The sequence below is a fragment of the Agelaius phoeniceus genome, chromosome 23 (genome assembly GCF_051311805.1).
Source record: "Agelaius phoeniceus isolate bAgePho1 chromosome 23, bAgePho1.hap1, whole genome shotgun sequence".
In the NCBI taxonomy this organism is placed as follows: Eukaryota; Metazoa; Chordata; class Aves; order Passeriformes; family Icteridae; genus Agelaius; species Agelaius phoeniceus.
This window is the reverse complement of record NC_135287.1, coordinates 8,446,907-8,467,556: the sequence shown is the minus strand read 5'-3', so window position 1 is coordinate 8,467,556 and position 20,650 is coordinate 8,446,907. Positions and strand designations below refer to the sequence as shown.

Below are 20,650 nucleotides of genomic sequence, written 5' to 3'. Positions count from 1 at the left end.
TCCCAGCGAGTAGGCTACTTGCCCTCTCCTGAGTGTGCCTGGCTCCTTCAGGCTCCTGCTTCATCCTGATTCCAAGGCTATGGCCATTATTGTGAGTGGCACCTGGGTTAGAGAAAGGCAAAGTGAAATGGCATTCCTGTGAGTGCAGTGGATGACCTTGTGTGCTGTAAGACGTGCGAATGCCTCTGCTCGGCTTCTAAAAGGCCTTGGGTGGGGGGCTCAAATAAACACCCTTTCTCACCCTGCTGCCTTCAAAACCACCCCCCCAACAATAACTCCTAACTGGATACCTGCTCAGCCTCCCTCTCCCAGTCACAATCCTCAACTCACCTGAAGCCTCAATCTCAAACATCATCTTGGACGCTGGGCAGATCCCTCCTGTGACACAACGAATCTGCTGAAGAAAGTGTTGTAATTAACACAACCTGGAGCCTCTGGAAGCTGCACTCCTCCTAAAAAAAAAATACAAAACGAAATCAGAACAAAACCAGAAATTACAAATGCGCTTCACCACCCCTAAACACAAAACCCAAAATTATGAACTTAAATACGCCCTGTATTCTATGCTGCTTTCTTCACAGTATCTTCAAAGCCTCTGTTGCTTTAGATACCCAGAAACACCTGCTGAAAACAAGCTGAAATAAGCTGAAAGAGCCTCTTGACTGAAATGAGAGGAGAGCTCTTATCCCAGCACCTCCCAGAGGGGGAATGAAGGCCCTGAGCAAAGGCTGGGGTTAATATACCCCTGATGGTGCCCGCCTCTCGTTCCCGTGGCACCCGGGAAAAGGGAGGGGGCTGATCCCACCGGGTATAAAAACCCTCAGAGCAGCTGCTGCTGTTTGGCTCCTCTGACTTGAGGTCAAGGGGAGCAAAGGGCTTGTTATAGAAGAAAACTCTTCAGAAAAATAACAGTGCTTTCTTTTTTTGCAACAACTACTTGGAGTAAAAGGGCAGGAAACTGATAAGAAATAAAAGTTTCTGTTTAGGCAGCATAACTAGATAAATTGGGCAATTTGCTGTTAACTTACATAATTATTCCTTAGTGGCTACTAGGTAGTACTTCATGTATGACTATGCTGGGTGGAAAAGAATGCTTATGATATGAATAGTCTAAGTCTCCTTGGGACCTCTAATTAGGCCTATCTACATTGTAAGTAAAAATAAGAAAAATAAAAGCTTCCCAGGCAGTGTAAGGGTTAAGTGTATGCCAGGCTCACCCTGCTCTGAGATACTTGGTCCTATGGCACAGAAAGAAGGGCCGTGAAATGTAGTTTTAAACCCTTAAAATGCTGAAAAAGGCAGAGCTTCCTTCCAGTGCACCCCTTAAACAGAGGAAATGGGGCAGCTACCTCTACTGAAACTAATACAATAGCAAATAAATAGCTTCTGCCCTTTAATTTATTCTCCTTAATACTGGGAAAAGAGGGGTTTTCATCACTTTAAATCTCTCCAGTGATGAAAAAAGAGGGATTTTTCCCTCAGTTCAAACTCTTATGGAGGGATAGCTGGGCTTCTCCCTCAATTTAGGCCTCAGGACAACAAAAAGGGGGTGGCTACCCTTAATTCAAACCCATAAGAAACATTGGCAAGATTTTCCCCTTCTACTTAAACTGGAAAATAATAGAAAATGAGGACTCCCTGTCAATTAACACCCCTAACAGCATAAAAAAGGCAGGGGTTCTTTCAACTGAGACCATTAAAATTGCAGGGGAAGCAGACTTCCTCCCAGTTTGAACACAAAGAATAAAGGAAAAGGAAGCTTTTTCCCTTTTTTCTAAACCCTTTTTCTCCTAATAACTCCTCTCCTGTCTGGGAGTGCTGTGGAGGGTCTGGGGGCCCTGGGGAGGGACTGACACAGTAAAAGGGGAAAGTTGAAAGCTCTCTCCTGGAACCCCACATGCTGCCTGGCCTGCTCAGATGCTGCCCCTTGGCAAAAGGGCTCTTCCCTTGGCATTTTCTCAAAGTGTTGCTCCGTGCCGAGGTGGGTCTGGCTGCTCCCTAGTCCGTGCTGGATGCTCCGACCGTAGTTCCTGGAGGGACCCTTGGGATGCTCCTGTTAGCCCCCCTGGACTAGCGGCTCCCTGTGTGGGTGTGCCTGGGTAACCCTCTGAAAGCAGCTGGGCACACGGGGGCTGCTAGACCTTGGAGTGGGCTTGAGGTGAAGAAAGGTCCTGTGAGGAGTTCCTTCCCCTGCACAGCCCTTCGTCTGCCCCTTAAACCATGGGGTGCCAGACTTTCCTTTCTAAGGAAATTAACCGTCTTTCCTCTCTGTGTGCCCGTGGCTGAAACTGCAATTCGGCCTCCAAAACCGCAGAGAACGATTTCTCACGGACCGCGGCTGCCGACGCCGAGAACTCTCGCCGCCCTTGGAGTGCCACGTGCCTCCTGCGAACGGACGTCGACGCGCAGCGGGGGTGAGTTTGGCTTTACGGGGAAGAGGGCCGGCGCAGGATTTCTCCGGGAGCAAAGCTGCCCCCGCCGAGAACTTGGGCTGCCCTGGCAGTGCCGAGCACCTCCTGCAAACTGGCGTCGGGAGACGCGGGGGGTGAGTTTTTCTGTGCAGAAGTTCTCCCAGACCAAAGCTGAGAGCATCTAACCCTAACCACAACAACTTAGCTGGGTCTAAAACTTACAGCCTTCGGACTGGCAGCGTGGGACCCGACCCACTGTGCCGCCGCTGGCCCCTTGCTAAAGCATTCCGCTGCAGTCCTAAAACTCTGCCTTTTCGGAGGGTGTTTTCTCTGACCCTGACCATAATCTTCCAAATATGCTAAAGACTCATAAAATGGCTTTGAAAAAGCCCCAACAATACCCTAAGTAGTCCCAGAAAAGTCCCTTCCAAAATCTCCTAAATACCTTTAAAAGTCCTGGAAAGAAACCTCACAAAGACGTGCTCAGTCTCCGAACTCTACCTCTTGCTGTCTAGCCCACAGATGTCATCCCTACCTTTTTGCAGTGGGTCTGTTGTCCTCTGAGGGTTCTGTCATTGTGCTGCTGTGTGAGGGTTGCTGTCTGGTCTCGCTGTTAGGGTTGCTGGGTTGTGCTGCTGTTGGGGGAAAAGGCTGTTTTTAGGGGGGCTGCTTAGGCTGAGGTTAGGGCTGGGGTGAGGGGTGGTACAGCTGTACCCTGTACCCCTGATCTCCACTGGACTGTCCAGCCCTCAAGCCCTCTCCCTTTACCTCTCAACCGGTCCCTCTGCCCCCCAGCCCTCAGCTCCTGTGTGTCACCCTTGACCCCTCTCCTTTGCCCCTCAGCCCCCAGCTTCTCTGTGTCACCCTACAGCTGCCCCTGCCACCCTCAGCATCTCTGTGTGTCACCCGCTGTCCCCTCTCCCTGTTCCTCCCTCAGCTCCCAGCCTCTGTCACCCTCAAGCCCCCACAGTGCCCCTCAAGCTGCCCCTCAGCTTCCATGTGTTGTGCCATGAAAAGACCCTAAAAAAACCTAAAAATTCCCTGAAAACCTCCTGATCTTCAAAATGTCCTAAAAACTCCATGAAAACCTAAAAACAGCCTCAGAATGCTGTTAGAATACACTGGAAATATCCTACTTTTAAAAAACCCTAAAAATCCCCAAAGAACCTTTAGAAATCCCTAAATATACCCTAAATAGTCCAAAAAGAGCTCAAAAAATACCCCAAAAATCCTTAAAATGCCCTGATAAGACCCTAAAAAACCTAAAAATTTCCTCAAAAACCCTAAAAATACCCTAGCCCTAAAAAGTCCTCCACATACCCTCAATAGTCCTAAAAAACCCCCAAGAACACCCAAATCCCCCCCCAAACAATTCTTAAAAGTACTAAGAAAGCCCTTAAAATACCCTAACAAAATCTTTTAAAAGCCCTGAAAAAGCCCTAAAAGTATCCTAAACGTTTCCGGAAAATTCCTGGAAAACTCCTCCAAAAAAGCCCTAAAACATCCTTTTAAAGCCATGAGAAAAACCCTTAAAAAAACCCTAAAAAACTGCTCAGCACCCAACTCCTACCTGTCACTCTCTAGACCACAAACATCATTGCAACGTTTTTATTAGGGTTGCTGCCTGCAGCTGCTGGGAGAGTTCTGGGGCTGTCCCAGCATTGGGGTTATTGCCTTGTGCTGCTGTTGGGGAAAACTGGGGTCCTAGGGGTGCTCTTTAGGGTGACCTTGGGGTTGGGTTGAGGGCTGCTGCACCTGTACCCTAACCCTACCTGCTACCCTGTGTCTTTGTTGTACCCCTAACCCTCGGTGTGAGCTCTCCGTCTGTCAAGCCTCCCCCTCCTTGCCCCTCAGCCCGCAATGTCTGTGTGCCACCCCGAGAACTCTGGTGTTGTCCCTTGGCCCCCTGGCCTCCACCGTGCACTCTCCACCTGGTTAGGGGTGGTTTTAGGGTAAGGTTAGGGGTGGTGTGAGGGCTGGTTCACCTGTCACCCTCAAGCAGCCCCCACTTTGCCCCTCAAGGCATCTGCTTGGGCGGTGGGTGAAGTAACGGATGGAGCGGGAAGTGTGGTGGGACGGGTTAAGGGTGGAGTGTGAGGGATGGAGCAAGGGCGGGCTGGAAAATGAAGTAGGGTTAGGGGCGGAGAAGGGGACGCAGCAGCAGGGGGCTGAGGTGGGGAGGTGAGTGTTAGGAGGAAGCGTAATTCCGTAACTCCAAGACCGAGTTTGCAGCCAACGAGAACTCTGAGTGACCTGGGAGCGGTGAACGTCTTTGGCAAACTGATGTAAGGAAACTGGGGTGATGAGTTTTGTTTCCCGTGGAAAAGGGATGGCATCTGTGTCCGTGGGCCTGCACCCTGCCCGGGACCTTTGATCTCAAGTGGGCTGCCACCTCCTAAAATTCCAAACATCGCAGGTTGGAACAGAGGGTTGGAAATTTTACTCGGGGTAGAAACCAATTTTGGATTTAGCTGAAGTCTGCTGGTGAAACTTGTGTAGTCTGTTAATTGGTGTGCTTGCAAAATGGCCTGCAGAGAGAACAAAGAAAGTTCGAGGCTACTGTTGGAAAAAGTGAATCTGGGTTACAACCGAGTGCACGGCCTCGTCCCTGTGTGAGTAAAAGTTTGAGGTTTTGCCGGCAGCTGTTGCCGAGTGCTGAGGGGTCCCCTGGTCCATAGGGCAACTTGGGAGGGTTTGCTTCAGGCTTTGCTTCTGAAAGGTGTGAGAAAAGCAAGCAGCTCTGAAGCAGATGAGCCCCCTCTTGCCTGTTGAAGTGTTGCATAAATCAAAGATAAACCTCAAGGTCCCTTCCCACCCAAACCGTTCCGTGATTCTTTGCCCTGGAGGCCAGGGTGCACCTGTCACCGCATTTCTCTTCACAGAGAAAAAGCAAGGCACAATTCTTCCCAAGAATATTTCTGGGATTCACATTCTCTGAACCTCAGAGGAAGGAAAAACAATTTTTATCTCATTTGCTGTGCCTGTGTTTGTGCTGAAGTAGAATGCAGCGTGGAGATTGTTTACCCAAAGTGATGGTGTTTTGTTTCCTTGGCCTGTCAGGGCCAAGTGTGTGTGCGTGTCGGGACTGTTGGGTGACAGTAACGAGTAGTGTGTGGTGTGTGCAGGGTTGAGTACTTGGCAGAATCGGTTTAGATGTAATGTAATATACTATAATAATTAATTAGCCTTCTGATAAGGCAGAATGCAGATTGGAAATATTTGCACATATGATATTAAAGGACATGTGAACCACCTTTCTGTGAGACAAAGACACAGGACTTGGCCCATCCCTAACTTAGGACACAGCTAAAAAATAATAGGTAATTTTTAATCTATTTGTGAAGAACTCTCTAAAACTAATGGCAGATGATATAGCTATTTTATCTGGTAAGCTTCCGTGCAAAATTTCCTGCTGATGCTGGCTCAGACGGATGGAGATTTGGGAGGAGGGGGAAGAACAAAGTGCCACGGGGCTTTATTGGATGAGCCTTGAAAGGTTTCTGCAAGCTTCTATTGCAAGGTTGATGAACCTTGTGTTTGTTAACTTGAGTTTTGCTCAGTGTTTTAACCCTGCTTTATCTCCTGTGGTCCAGATGACACATTTACACATCGTTAGAAAATTCAGTGGGATGGTCTTCAAACATGTGACTTTGCAGCAGTGAGGGCAGAAACTTGATGGTTTTACCTCAATCTATAGTTTTTCAATATTGCTATAGAAAGTGCTTTTCTGTGAAATGTCTACTTTGGTTAGATCATGCAAATTGAGTGCTGGCTACTTCCATTAGTTGAAGAGTAAGAATAACTCAGGAATGTTTCATCATTTGTCTCTGCACTGGTCAGAAATGGTAATTTGAACTCCAATCTGTAGAAATTTAGCAAAATAAGTTGGACACTCAGAGGATAAAAATAGAAAAAATGCTTTGGAAGGATTTTTCCTTGCTAGTGAGTGAGTTTCTACCTGTAGGAGCATCGGGGGGTAGCACGGTCAGGACGGACAGAGACGAGAGATCTCTGAAGCCAGGTCGTGGAACTTGGGGTTTATTGCAAAGGGCCTGGGGGCAGGAGCCTTTTGGAACTTGGGGTTTATTGCAAAGGGCCTGGGGGCAGGGGCCTTTTGAAACTTGGGGTTTATTGCCAGCCACAGCTCAGAGCATGCCTGAGAGAAGAGAGGGGTTGAGAGGATGAGAGGGTAAGAGCATAAAAAGGTAAGAGAGCAAAAGCATAAGAGAGTAAATAGGGGTAAGCAAGTAAATGGTCAAGAGAGTGAAGTTCCCATTACAATACAATAAATCATCTTCTGTGTTGAATATTCTACTTCTCACTAACCAATCTAGTACAATACACAAATCCTATAGCATTTCCATATGGCGTATAAGAATCACTACATTACCGTACTGTGTTACATTTTAAACCCTAAAAGCTCCTCTTTGGACCCCTTCTGCCAAGCTGGTAGGGTCTGCTCAGCCCCTTGGAGCTGTCTGCAGGCAGAGGGTGTTGTTCCATCACAGGGGATTACCTTCAGCTGGCCACACCATTGTTTTCCTGTTGTTCAGTAACTGAGGGATCTCAAAGCTCGCTTTCATTTCAATCTTGCTTATAGAAATATTACCTCATCCATTCCCGTTTGTTTCCCCACTCGTTCGCGGCTGCCCCAGCCCCTGTGCGTCTGGCCCGGTCCGTCTGTTCCGGTCCGTCTGTCCCGGTCCCGGCCGCCTGGCCCGCGGCCGCTCCGCTGGCCGTGCCGGGCGGAAGGGGCGGGGGGTCCGTCCTGCCGTGTGCACCGTGGGTACCGCGCTGACCGCACCGAGGGGGGGTCCCGTCTGTCCCATCCCCGGCTGCCCTGGCTCTGCTCGGCTCCCGCCGCTGCAGCCGGGGTCAGTCGCCGGCTTCGTCTCTGCCGGATCAGCCGCCGTGAGCCACGTGGGGCCGATCCACGCTGCGGCTCGGTCTGCACCGGAACAGCCCCTGGGACGATCCCGGCTGCAGACCCCGCCTTTGGAGGACCGAGACCCTGAGCTGTGCCGAGCCCCTCGGGCGATTCCCCCTGCAGACCCCGCCTTTGGAGCACCCAGACCCGGAGCTGTGCCGAGCCCCTCGGGCGATTCCCCCTGCAGACCCCGCCTTTGGAGGACCGAGACTCTGAGCTGTGCCGAGTTCCCACGTCCCGCCCTGAGCTCCGTTCCCTTGGTAACCACAGCTCCGGCTGCTCAGCGGAACTCTAGATCTAAAGGAATCACCTTATCGAAACACTAAAAGTTCAGGCAAAAGAAAGCCGTCTCCTGATTCTTCCTAAAAATACGGGAGAAAAACTGTAGAAGATAAAAATCCAAAAAGAATGGGATAAAGGGATTGGTCTATTTCCATTAAAAGAGGTTCCCATAGGAGGGGGCGGACCAGGGTTTGTAAATGCTCCTTTGACTTCGTGTGAGGTCTGAAATTTTAAGAAATAAATAAAAGGGATATTTGGAGGATCCCATAGGCATAGCTGAACAATTAGACCAATTTTTGTCCAAACATTTATATTTGAGAAGAGATGAGGTCTGTAATGACAATAATATTTTTCTCAGGAAGAAAGGCAATTAATCAGAGCAGCTGAAATAAAAGCTTAGGAAAAAAGATCATCTGTGGGGACCCCCAGAGAAGACAAAATGCCAACTGTACCTCCTGAGCAGGGTAAAAATAACGAGAAGGGGAGTAAACACATGAATAATTATTGTAATTACATAATCAAAGGAATAAATGAGACAGCATATCAAAGGTGAAATGCAGGGGAAAAAAAAAAGTTTTTAAGGGACAGTTTTTAGAGAGGAAAGAAGAAACGTCAGCTAAATAGATAAACAAACTTAAGAGAAATAGGAAAATGGTCCTAAGTAAGCGGAAGATCTGAAAATCTTTAAAGAGATGGGCACAGAGGAGGAATAGGGAGGTCATAAGCTCTAATTTTCTGGGGGGGACAAATACCATCTGGAGCCTGTGATAACTTTAAAAGTGGGTCCCCAAGAAGAAGAATTGGAATTTGTAATAGACACAGGGGCAGAGAGAACCTGCCTGTTAAACATTCCAAAAAGTTACAGTGTGAGCAAACATATAGTGAAAGTAACAGGGGCAAAGAGGGAAAGTTTTACATTTCTGGTCATTAAAGATGTAGTAATTGAGGGAAGAAACTAGAATTTGGATGGGAGATGTCTTATTGGTCCCAGGGGCAGGTAGCAATTTATTGGGAAGAGTCTTACAAGTGCAATTAAGAATAGGAGTAATATCAGAAAATGGGAAAATGACAGCTAGAGTTTTAAAATTAGGCCAAGAGGATGAAGGAAAAAAAAATCAACAAAGAAGTTTGAGGTGGGGAAGGAAATAGGGGAAGATTAAATATCGACCCCATAAGGGTTACAATTGAGAGAGAAGATTGTCCCGTACGTGTACGTCAGTATCCTGTATCTTTAGAAGGACGGGAAGGTTTGAAGCCGGTAATAGAAGGACTAATAAAGGATGGGGCATTAGAACCTTGTATGTCTCCTCATAATATCCATTTTCCCCCAGTAAAGTCTGATGGGAGTTATAGACTAGTACAAGATTAAAGGGAGGTTAATAAAAGAACTCAGACTCACTACCCGGTGGTAAAATATCTTAGACACTTAATAAATAAAAGTAGCTAGAAAACCAACCATGAGAAAATTGCAAGAATTTTATTCCTTCTCCCTCCCTCTTCAAAGAGAGAGATCAGAAAATTACCTAGATTATTGAAATATTATAGATTATAGATTGAGGGGTACGCACAAGTAGAAAAATTCGCGTATGAAAAAAATTGACAGAAGGAGATGATGTAAAACAGACCAAAGAAGATATTGTTAAATTGAAAGAGTTAAGTTAAAACTAGCCTAAGTACCAGCTTTAAGCTTACCTTTGTTAGGAAAATCCTTTATCCTTTATACATAAATACAGAAAATGGAGTAGCTCATAAAATTTTAATTCAAGAGTAAGGAAGAGTAAAAAAATATCTAGTAGCTTATATATCAAAGATGTTAGACTCAGTAAGCCACAGCTAGCCAGTAGGTATTTAACAGCTACTGCAATCCTAGTAAAATAAAGTTGTAAGCCTACTTTTGGAAGTAATTTAGTTAGGTTCACCTCGTACCATCTGAGGTCTGTTGAATTAAAAAAAAAAAAAAAAAAACAAAAACAAAACGAAAAAACAGGTAAGAAGAGAAGAAAGAGAGAAGTTGAAGTAGGGAGGTGGTTAGCAAACTCTGAGATGTTAGAATGTGAAGTGATGACATCTTGGTGCTAGAAGAGAGCAGAAGTGTGAATGCAGGTTTTTTGCATGAAAGGCAGGGAAGTGTCTTAACACACAGTTGTTAGGTTATTCAATGCCGAACTGAGGTCCAGAAAGGGTTTAGCAGAACGGGCTCTCCTTGACGAGAAAAGAGGGTAAGTTGACTAGAGAAAGGAAAGGAATGTCAGGAGCAGCTGGGGACGCCAGGTTTGGGGTTGTCAAGGTTGGGAGGTGTCTGCCCGCTCCCTACAAGCGGCGGGGTCTCGGGGGCTGCGGCAGGCACCGATCCATGGAGGTGACCCGGCGGCGGTGCTGGCAGCAGGGGACACACGGGTTTGCCGGGCAGGAGCGCGCTGGCTCCATGGGGCAACTGCCGGGGGGCTCCCAGGCTGCTGGGGTCCTGAGTCGAGGATGGCAGCGTCGGCCCCGGTAAGTGGGCCGAGAGAGAGAAGGAAAGAGAAAGAGAGAGAAGGAGAGAGAGAGAGGGCAAAAGGGACCCAAGGCTGCCCCCAGGGTCCCCATGCCCGTGGCTGCTCTCCCCTGCTCCGGCCCTGCAGCGAAGTGGCAGCACGGCATTGACAGCAAGGCCGTGAAAAGAGCGGGAGGGGGCTAGCACTAAAAGATAAAATCAAAGCAGAGATTGCTGACGCTCCAAACCTCACAAAGTGGTTTGTTTTTCTTAAGTAAGAAGGTTTTTGGTCTTTTCTTTTGTGTGTTTTGTTTGCTGTTAAAAAGAAGTTTTTTGATTTTTTTCCCGAAGAATGGGTTTGTAAGGCTAAAACAATTAAATGCTGCCCAAAAAGTAAAAAGCAATAGATGTGATACATCTAGTGTTAAAATTGGTCTAGCTTTTCTTATTTAACTAACTGTAACTCACAAAAAGAAGAATTTGCCTCTGCAGCTATTAGCACAGCTGGATAGAAGAAGAAGAGGCTGCTGTGGAAAAAGCTTTTAGCTAAACCCAGAAAGTTTGGAAGAAAAGTGAATGGTAAAAGTTAATGCAGTATTATCTTACTTTTATTACTATGCTATTAAGAAGTCCTATCCAGGTACTACCGAAGCAACAATCAGAACCACGGAAAAAGGGTGAATTCATGCCAGCAGAATCTAAGGACTATCACATTTAAACCGGGTGATACCAAACTGACTTTCCAATGGGGACTGAGTGGTAATAGTTTGGAAAAAGCCAAATGATCCAAGAAATGTACAAAGAATAACACTGAATTCAGAAGTAAGACAATGCTTATACCACTGGTTTCAAGCACGGCCTGAATAAAACATCTCCTTAGGGGAGGAATACTCCAGATAGAAGGATCAAGACTGTTTTTGTGTTCTGACCTTAGCCTGAGAATTGTACAGGGGAGAAGGGGAATTACCATTTCCATCAGTAAACTTTATTTGATTCATTCCAATACTGGACATGCTAGCTGGGTTATAAGTAAATGCTTGAATTGTGAGAATAATTAGTATTGTAGTTCACAACATTTATGCTCTTATTGCAAAAAGTGTTAAAGTAATAACTTAGCTTTGTGGATGGGAATTATTACTGCCTGTTGAATGAGAGATAGCTGAAGAACCGTAAGAGACCACAGTTAAAGGGTGTCAAAACCAATTTGCCTGGGAATTAGTTAAGAGAAAGTGACAAGAAAATAGAGGGCAAGACCAGATTGGCCTCTGTATTTTGCCACCTAGAAGATCAAATACACCTGCTGTGGGTTGCAACCTCACAGGCCTGGGAGTATAAGGCATACTGGACCTCTGTTATTCCTGTTTCTGGCACTCATTTGTTCTCTTTTCCCTTTCGGGATACCAGCAAGATCGTGTCACAAATGCTGCAGAAAGCATCACGTGGAAAGAAACCAAAGTTCCTCTTTAATTACACACACCTATGTCAACAGCCACTGTTATAACCCATCCAAATTAAGAACCTGTAGGCAAAATGGAGTAAATTATTGAATTACAAGAAACTTAGGAAAAAGTGGTAATAGATTTGGAATTGAATGTCCAAATGGAGAGAGATGGATTTGTTTTACAATTAATCTTGAAGATATGGTTCAAGAAGATTGGTAAAAAAAACAAATAATAAACGAAAAGGTAAAACCAGCACAGCAACTTAACTCTGTATTGACCCCAAATTATCTATTGAGTCGTATTACAAGACTCCAAGCAGTTATGGAAATGATAGCAAATGGAGCCGCCCAGGCATTGGAGTTAATATCAAGTCAGCTTAGCCAAACAAAAACTGTAGGGTATCAGAATAGGTTGGCTTTACACTATTTATTGGCCAAAGAAGGGGGTGTTTGTAGAAAGTTTAATATATCAAATTGTTGAAAATTGATGACCACAGAAAAGTCATTCTAGAAAAAGCAAAAGAAATCAAAGAAGAAAAAAATATATATGCATATAATAACCCAGGTACCGGTCCAAAAATTAGAAAACAATGTTAAAACCTAGCTGGTAGGGTAATGTATTAGAAGAAATTAAGATCTTTCATTTTATGTGTTGCAACTATTTTTATATTTCTTCCTTGTGTAATCCCCTGTTTTATTTTGCCCGCATAGTCCAGAAGATGCAAGTAGATAAGAAATATTGCTCAAGCCAAATGATTTACAAAGAATAAGAGTGGGGATTGTGAAAAATGCGTGTATTTTAGGATTGGCTTTTTGGAAATATAAAAATAATATTATATGTGTTGTGTTAGAAAGTAATGCTGTATTAATTCTCTTAAGTAGTGTGTTAAATATAGTTTTAGGTTACAAAAACTGTTAATATAGAAATGATGCTATGCAAGATACTTTTTTTAAAGAAAGGACTTGCAGCGAGATAGCGGCCACAGGACACCTGAATCTTTCAGAGAAAAAGAATTTATTGCCCTCTTATCAGAAGAAACAAACTTCTTCCTGCCTCCAAGGCGCTGTTAGGATTAGAAGGAAGAAATGGATGATGACCAGATAGAATCCTGTATTTGAATGGAATTTATGCATCATGTATGAAGTGTATGACTATGCAACAGGCTATTGCTTTTAAAGGTTAATCCTTTGTTAACAGGGGTCCTTTTTTGGGCTCATGCTGCCCAGAAAAAGGTACCCGGACGTCCGCAACTCTTTGTTTTTGTTGTCTCACATTGTCCTAATTCAAATTGTCCAAATTATTATTACTCTAATTGTATTACTATTTTTACAACCATTTTATTACTATTAAACTTTCAAAAATTTTAAAAGCAAGTGATTGGCGTTTTTCACACCAGTCTGTTAGTTGAAAATTATCAAAAGATTTTTGTGAGTTTTCTAATTTTGGCATTAATGCTGGCGAATTTTCAGGGTTTACTGTCTAATTTTGGGTCGAGAAATCTGTCCCAAACACTGAGGGGACTCTGGGGCTATTTGGGAACAGTTCTTTTTCGAAATTCTTTTGTGTTGGGATCAAAGGGTTGGCATTTGCAGGGGCAAAATAATTCTCTGTCTGTCGTATATTTATTAAAGCAGCTGTCATATTCCAACCTCCTCCTCCTCCTCCTCGCACGGTTTGTGTGCATGGATGTGGCTGTGCAGACGAATCGTGACACAAAGTAGTCCCACTGGGTGCTAGGAGTGTGGAAGGCGAAAACGCAGAGGCACATCAGTATCGGTTGTGCACGGTTACGCGCTGCGCTGGGGAGGGATCTCTCGGTGCCCGGCAGAAGGAGAGACGGGGAAGGATACATGCAAGGCGCTGCAGTTTTCGCCTGCTGTGGTGCCATGTATAGACGCAGTGGCGGCAGAAGTGGTGTGACAGGGCACAGGGATGCCGGCTGTGGCTGGACAGCGGCACGCAGCGGCTCGGAACCGGGACCGGGCTGTACCAGAGCTGCGGCGAAAGCAGTGGGGGGTGGCGGCGGGGCCGTGGAGATAGAACTGCGCATGCATGCGGCTGATCCCGGGAGCAGCGCTGTGGTTCGATGAGTCGGCGCGGAGTGATATCACTGGTGCTGGGGTTGTAGCAACTGCGCATGCGTGGGTTCCGTCACTGCCGCGGCGCGGGCAGTCATCATGGCGGCGGGCGGGCCGGGGGGTGCGGGAGGCGGCGGAGCTGCGGGAACGGGAACGGGGCTGCGGCTGCGGCCATGGAGGGAAACACCGGGACGTCCGTGGTTGCAGGAGGCGGCGGAGCCACGCCATCCAGCAGCTCTGAAGCGGGAGGGTGCCGTGGGGAAGGCGCAGCTCGGCCCGCCATGCGGCGGCGGCGGCAGGAGAGGGGAAGCGACCACGGGCAGCGCTGACGGGAGGCTGGGCTGGAGTGCCGCAGCGCCGGCACGGGGTGCCTTGGGTGGCTGGGGCGCCCCGGTAAGACAGTCATTAAAACACCCTAAAAATTATTTTAAAAGCCCTGAAAAAGCCCTAAAGGTATCCTAAACATTTCCAGAGAATTCCTAAAAAACTCCTGCAAAAACCCCCCTAAAATATCCTTAAAAATACCTGAAAAATCACCTGAAAGATCCTAAAAAACTGTTTAACCCCTACCTGTAACACTGTGGCCTCCAAACATCATCTCTTACCTATTAATCGGGGTAACTGCAAGACCCTCAAACACCACCACAATCACCAGCTTGAGTTGGTCTGGACAGCACCAAATAAAATAAAATAAAAAACTTTATAAATAGAAAAATTAAAAATTAATTTTAAAAAAAAAGCTTTAAAAATGGAAAAATAAAAAATAAAAATTAAATAAAAATTAAAATTTAAAAAATAATAAGCTTTAAAAATAGAAAAATTAAAATTAAAAGTTAAATTTTAAAAAATTTAAAAAATAAATGCTTTAAAAATAGAAAAAACTAAAAAATAAATAAATAAAATTTAAAAAATAAAAGAAATGCTTTAAAAAGAGAAAAATCAAAACTAAAAATTAAATAAAAATAAAATTAAAAAAATAAAATAAATGCTTTAAAATAGAAAAATTAAAGCAAAAATTAAATAAAAAATAAAATTAAATAACAAAAAAAGCTTTAAAATAGAAAAATCAAAAATAAAAATTAAATAAAACATTAAAAATAAAATAAATGCTTTAAAAGTAAATCAAAACTAAAAATTAAATACAAAAATAAAATTTAAAAAAATAAATGCTTTAAAAATAAAAAAATTAAAACAAAAATAAATTTAAAAAAATTTAAAAGCTTAAAAAATAAAAAAATAAAAAAATAAAATAAAAAATAAAAAATAAAATAAATGCTTTAAAAATAAAAAGATCAAAACTAAAACAAAAAAAATTTTGAAAAATAATTGCTTTAAAAATAGAAAAATTAAAACTAAAAATTAAAGATAAAAATAAAATTTAAAAAATAAAAAGCTTTAAAAATAGAAAAATTAAAAATAAAAATAAAATAAAATAAAATTTAAAAAATAAAATAAATGCTTTAAAAGAGAAAAATAAAAATAAAAATTAAATAAAAAATAAAATTAAAAAATAACAGAGCTTTAAAAATAGAAAAATCAAAAATAAAAATTAAATACAAAAATAAAATTAAAAAATAAAAGAAATGCTTTAAAAATAAAAAAATTAAAACAAAATATTAAATATAAAATTTAAAAAAATGAATGCTTTAAAAATAAAAAAATTAAAACAAAAAAATAAAATTAAAAAATAAAATAAAAAGCTTTAAAAATTAAAAAATTAAAAATAAAAATTAAATAAAAAATAAAATTAAAAAATAAAAGAAATAGAAAAATTAAAACTAAAAATTAAAGATAAAAATAAAATTAAATAAAATAAAAAGCATTAAAAATACAAAAATTAAAACTAAAAATTAAAGATAAAATAAAATTTAAAAAATAAAAAAGCTGTAAAAATGGAAAAATAAAAATAAAAATTCAATAAAAATAAAATTAAAAATAAAATTAATTCAAAATAATGAAAAAGAAAATAAAATCCATAAAGTGCTGTAAAGTACCATTAACATTCCATAAAAGGTAGTGCCGTAGAGCGCGACTGTCGTAAAAGGTGCCGTAAAGCGAGACATCCGCGCTTTACGGCAGTTTTACGACAGTTGCGATTTACGACACCTTTACGACAGTAGCGCTTTACTGCAGTTTTACGACAGTCGCGCTTTACGGCACCTTTTGCGACAGTCGCGCTTTACGGCAGTTTTACGACAGTCGCGCTTTACGGCACCTTTTACGACAGTCGCGCTTTACGGCACCTTTTACGACAGTCGCGCTTTACGGCAGTTTTACGACAGTCGCGCTTTACGGCACCTTTTGCGACAGTCGCGCTTTACGGCAGTTTTGCGACAGTCGCGCTTTACGGCACCTTTTACGACAGTCGCGCTTTACGGCACCTTTTACGACAGTCGCGCTTTACGGCACCTCTTGCGACAGTCGCGCTTTACGGCAGTTTTGCGACAGTCGCGCTTTACGGCACCTTTTACGACAGTCGCACTTTACGGCAGTTTTACGACAGTCCCGCTTTACGACACCTTTTGCGACAGTCGCGCTTTACGGCAGCTTTTGCGACAGTCGCGCTTTACGGCACCTTTTGCGACAGTCGCGCTTTACGGCACCTTTTGCGACAGTCGCGCTTTACGGCACCTTTTGCGACAGTCGCGCTTTACGACACCTTTTGCGACAGTCGCGCTTTACGGCAGTTTTACGACAGTCGCGCTTTACGGCACCTTTTACGACAGTCGCGCTTTACTGCACCTTTTACGACAGTCGCGCTTTACGGCATCTTTACGACAGTCCGGCTTTACGGCACTACCCTTTATGGAAATTTTAAGGTACTTTACAGCATTTTACGGCTTTCATTTTGATTTTCATTAATTTTTAATTAATTTTATTTTTTTAATTTTTTTTTTATTTAATTTTTTTTTTTATTTTTCCTAGTTTTAAAGCTTTTTATTTTTTTTTTTATTTAGTTTTTAGTTTAAATTTTTCTAATTTTTTTAGCTTTTTTTAAATTTTTTTTCAGTTGTTATTTTTAATTTTTCTATTTTTAAAGCATTTTATTTTATAATTTTATCTTTTATTTAATTTTTCTATTTTTAAAGCAGTTTATTTTATTTTATAATTTTATCTTTTATTTAATTTTTCGTTTTATATTTTCTATTTTTTTAGCTTTTTTTTATTTAATTTCTATTTTTAATTTTTCTTATTTTTACAGCTTTTTTATTATTTTTTAATTTTTTAATTTTTATTTTTAATTTTTCTATTTTTAAAGCTTTTTTTTAAATTTGAATTTCTTTTTAATTTTTCTATTTTTAAAGCTTTTTATTTTTTTCTTATTGTTATTTTGTATTTAATTTTTATTTTTAATGGTTCTATTCTTAAAGCTTTTTTTTTATTTTTAATTTTATTTTTTATTTTATTTTTATTTTTATTTTTTCTATTTTCAAAGCTTTTTATTTTGTTTTTTATTTTTATTTTGTATTTTTTTAAATTTTATTTTTATTTAGTTTTTAGCATTAATTTTTATTTTTAATCTTTCTATTTTACAGCTTTTTATTTTATTTTTTAATTTCTTTTTTTATTTAAATTTTCGTTTAATTTTTTCTATTTTTTTTAGCTATTTATTTTATTTTTTTATTCATTTTTTATTTTTTTCTTTTTTTCTATTTTTAAAGCATTTTATTTTTTAAATTTTTATTTAATTTTTCGTTTTAATTTTTCTATTTTTTTACCTTTTTATTTTTTAAATTTTATTTCTTATTTAATTTTTATTTTTAATCTTTCTATTTTTAACGCATTTTTAAATTTTTTTAATTTTTATTCTGTTTTTATTTTTTATTTTTCTATTTTTAAAGCATTTTTTAAAATTAATTTTTATTTTTAATTTTTCTACTTTTAAAGCTTTTTATTTTGTTTTCTTATTTTTATTTTTTATGTAATTTTTCGTTTTAATTTTTCCATTTTTTTAGCTTTTTAAAATTTTTTTTATTTAATTTTTATTTTTAATTTTTTATTTTTAAAACTTTTTATTTTATTTTTTTAATTTTATTTTTTATTTAATTTTTATTTTTAATTTTTCTATTTTTAAAGCCTTTTATTTTATTTTTCAATTTTTTTTTTTAATTTTTCGTTTTAATTTTTCTATTTTTATACCTTTTATTTTTTAAATTTTATTTCTTATTTAATTTTTATTTTTAATTTTTCTATTTTTAAATCTTTTTATTTAATTTTATTTGGTGCTTTCCAGACCAACTCAAGCTGGTGATTGTGGTGGTGTTTCAGGGTCTTGCATTACAGCACTACCTTTTATGGTACTTTTACGGCACTTTACAGCACTTTACAGTTTTTATTTTGTTTTTCATTTATTTTTCATTAATTTTATTTTTTTAATTTTGTTTTGTATTTAACTTTTATTTTTAATTTTTCTATTTTTAAAGCTTTTTATATTGTTTGTTTATGTTTATTTTGTATTTAATTTTTATTTTTAATTTTTCTATTTTTAAAGCTTTTTATTGTATTTTATTTGGTTTTGTCCAGACCAACTCAAGCTGGTGCTTGTGGTGGTGTTTCCAGGTCTTGCATTACAGCACTACCTTTTATGGTACTTTTACGGCACTTTACAGCACTTTACAGTTTTTATTTTGTTTTTCATTTAATTTAAATTAATTTTGTTATTTTAATTTTTTTTTCTATTTTTAAAGCATTTTATTTTATTTGGTGCTGCCCAAACCTGCTGTAGTGCATTTTTCTACTTTGTAATACTTTGAAGTAATTTTGTTTTGTATCCCCATATTTTTCCCAAATGGTTTATCCCGAACTGTACCCCCCCCTCCCTTTACCTGTGTTATCCCTCTCCTGGGATGAGATCATCCCCAAACCCCCACCCTGTCTCTCTGTCAATCACTCAGCCTCCCATCCCCTCCATGCAGAAGTTTTGGTCCAAGTGTCGAGTGATTAGTCAGAGGCTAGGAGTCAGCCCCCCAGGCCTTGCCCCATACACTGTCCTATATGTCTATCCCCCAGCATCCATCCCTTAGGGTCACTTAATGGTTGGTAGGATGTTATCTACTTTTGGTTTCCACTTCCCTTTAAATGTAACCTTGGCACAGCTCCCGGGGCTCTCGGCAGCCCCCTGAGATGCAGGGACTCCTAATAAAACCTTGGATTAACCCCTGCTAAGAGTCAGCCTTTTATCTTCTACCAATGTCTCTGGTGTCTCTTCTGCTGCAAAGGTGACCAGCCCAGGTGCCCTCAGTACCCTCGGGGCACAGAGAGTGTCTCCCCCCAGCCCAGGAGCCCTCAGCACCCTTGGGGCACAGAGAGTGTCTCCCCGCCAGCCCAGGTGCCCTCAGTACCCTCGGGGCACAGAGTGAAAAACTTGAAAAGCATCACACACACAAGTTTAAATCCAGTCAGCATACACTGACACACACAGAGACGAGCAGATGCAGACAGACACAGACACATGCTCTCACACACACTCTTCCCACTTACACGCTCGCTGTGGCCCTTACTCGAGACACTGAAGAACGTGCTTCCACGCATCTTCTGGCTGCCACTCCTCGGCACCAAATGGTAGATTCTGGGGAAATCGGTTGCCTCGGGGACCTGTGAGACAACAGGAAGCGGTCAACGAGTGGCTGACAGCTAGGACTTGTCCCCCCTCTGACCGATAAATTTTCTACCCAAAACCCCATTAAAGACAGATGAACAGTAAAGTTTTTATAACTCTTCTACCTAACTGTGACTATGTGCCTGGGCAGGGCAGCTCCAATCATAAGCGGCACAATCTAAGTACACACAACAATATAAGTCGATGCATACAGTGCAAGCGTACATAGAGTGTAGGTACATACAACACAAGCCAGCAGGGGTACACACAGTATAGGCACATACAACACAAGCCAACATAGGTACATACAACATAAGCCAGGACTTGAGATAACTCGCTGGAAGATTAATTCTTGAGTCCTATACCTTTTGAGAAGATGGAACCTATAGAACTACTGCAGTCACATGAGGAGGGTGTAAGACACTCCCTCTAGCAGTCCAAGAGAATGACATGGAAAAAAAGGCACTACCAAAGCCGGTAGTGAGAAGGAAGATGGATGAGAACATCTCACTTTGAGACATTCCTGTCTCAAAGAGTAAAAATGTAAAAATACCAGAATAAGGGATACCCGGAAAGGAATGTGAGTAGAATACAGTCTATGTGGCACAGAATAGTGCCGATAAAGCATCGAGATGTAACAAAGGTCTATGACGTGGAAGACAACGGACACAGACTACATAACACAGACACATAACACAGAGACAAGTGGCAACTGCCTGGCACTTTCCCCTTAGGGACCCAAGATTCCTAGCGCAAGATGAGCCAGAGGCTGATGATGCCAAAGGAAAGGAAGCCCTATGACGATGGCATGTGATGATGAAATGGAACTCGTTAAAAGAAGTTAGTGCCAAAGTAGTTAAGAGGATGCTCGAGAGGCTCAACAAGCCTAGAGAAGGAAGCCGACTGCCGAGTGACCGTGGCCGTAGCTCCGGACGTGAAGGCGAGCTCCTCTGGGGAAAGATCCGTGACGATGGCGAGTCGAGGAAGGCAGACGACGCAAAGTTCCCGAGAATGTGGAGATGGGTTGGAACTGCCCTGCCCGGCAAAGGCTCTGGTGAGGCTGAGGGGAAACCCTCTCCCTTTACTTCCAGAGAGCCCACGCCCCTACAGACCTCTCCGCTAAGCTGACAACTGATTGCCTACTGTGACAGTAATGGTTTTTCCCCTTCTCCCAGCCACTGGCCCCGACACTTAGCTTTTGGAAGAAGAGCAGTCAAAATCCATCCTCGGTCGGACGTGGACATTGAGACGTGCTCCGTGTGTGCCTTGGTGCTGCCGTTTCCAAGCTTTGGCTACGAGCCTCCTCAGGGTACCTAAGACAAAACAGAAAAGGTGACTATTGCCCTCAAAAACAGTAATTCCCGGGAGTACTCCACACGACTGCCCCAGCTCACCTCAAATCTTGATTTGACTCCAGAGGGTGCCCAGAAGATACCTG

The 20,650-nt window shown here is 41.6% G+C and overlaps 1 long non-coding RNA gene across 1 annotated transcript; it reads right to left on the bottom strand.

The window, feature by feature from the left end:
* Window positions 1–11,782: 11,782 nt before the first annotated feature.
* On the bottom strand, window positions 11,783–20,650 carry LOC143695650 (uncharacterized). Its single transcript, XR_013185071.1, has 3 exons — window positions 20,607–20,650; window positions 19,095–20,525; window positions 11,783–13,993 (listed from the first exon to the last, which is right to left on the bottom strand). It is a non-coding gene; the product is annotated as an uncharacterized LOC143695650 (long non-coding RNA).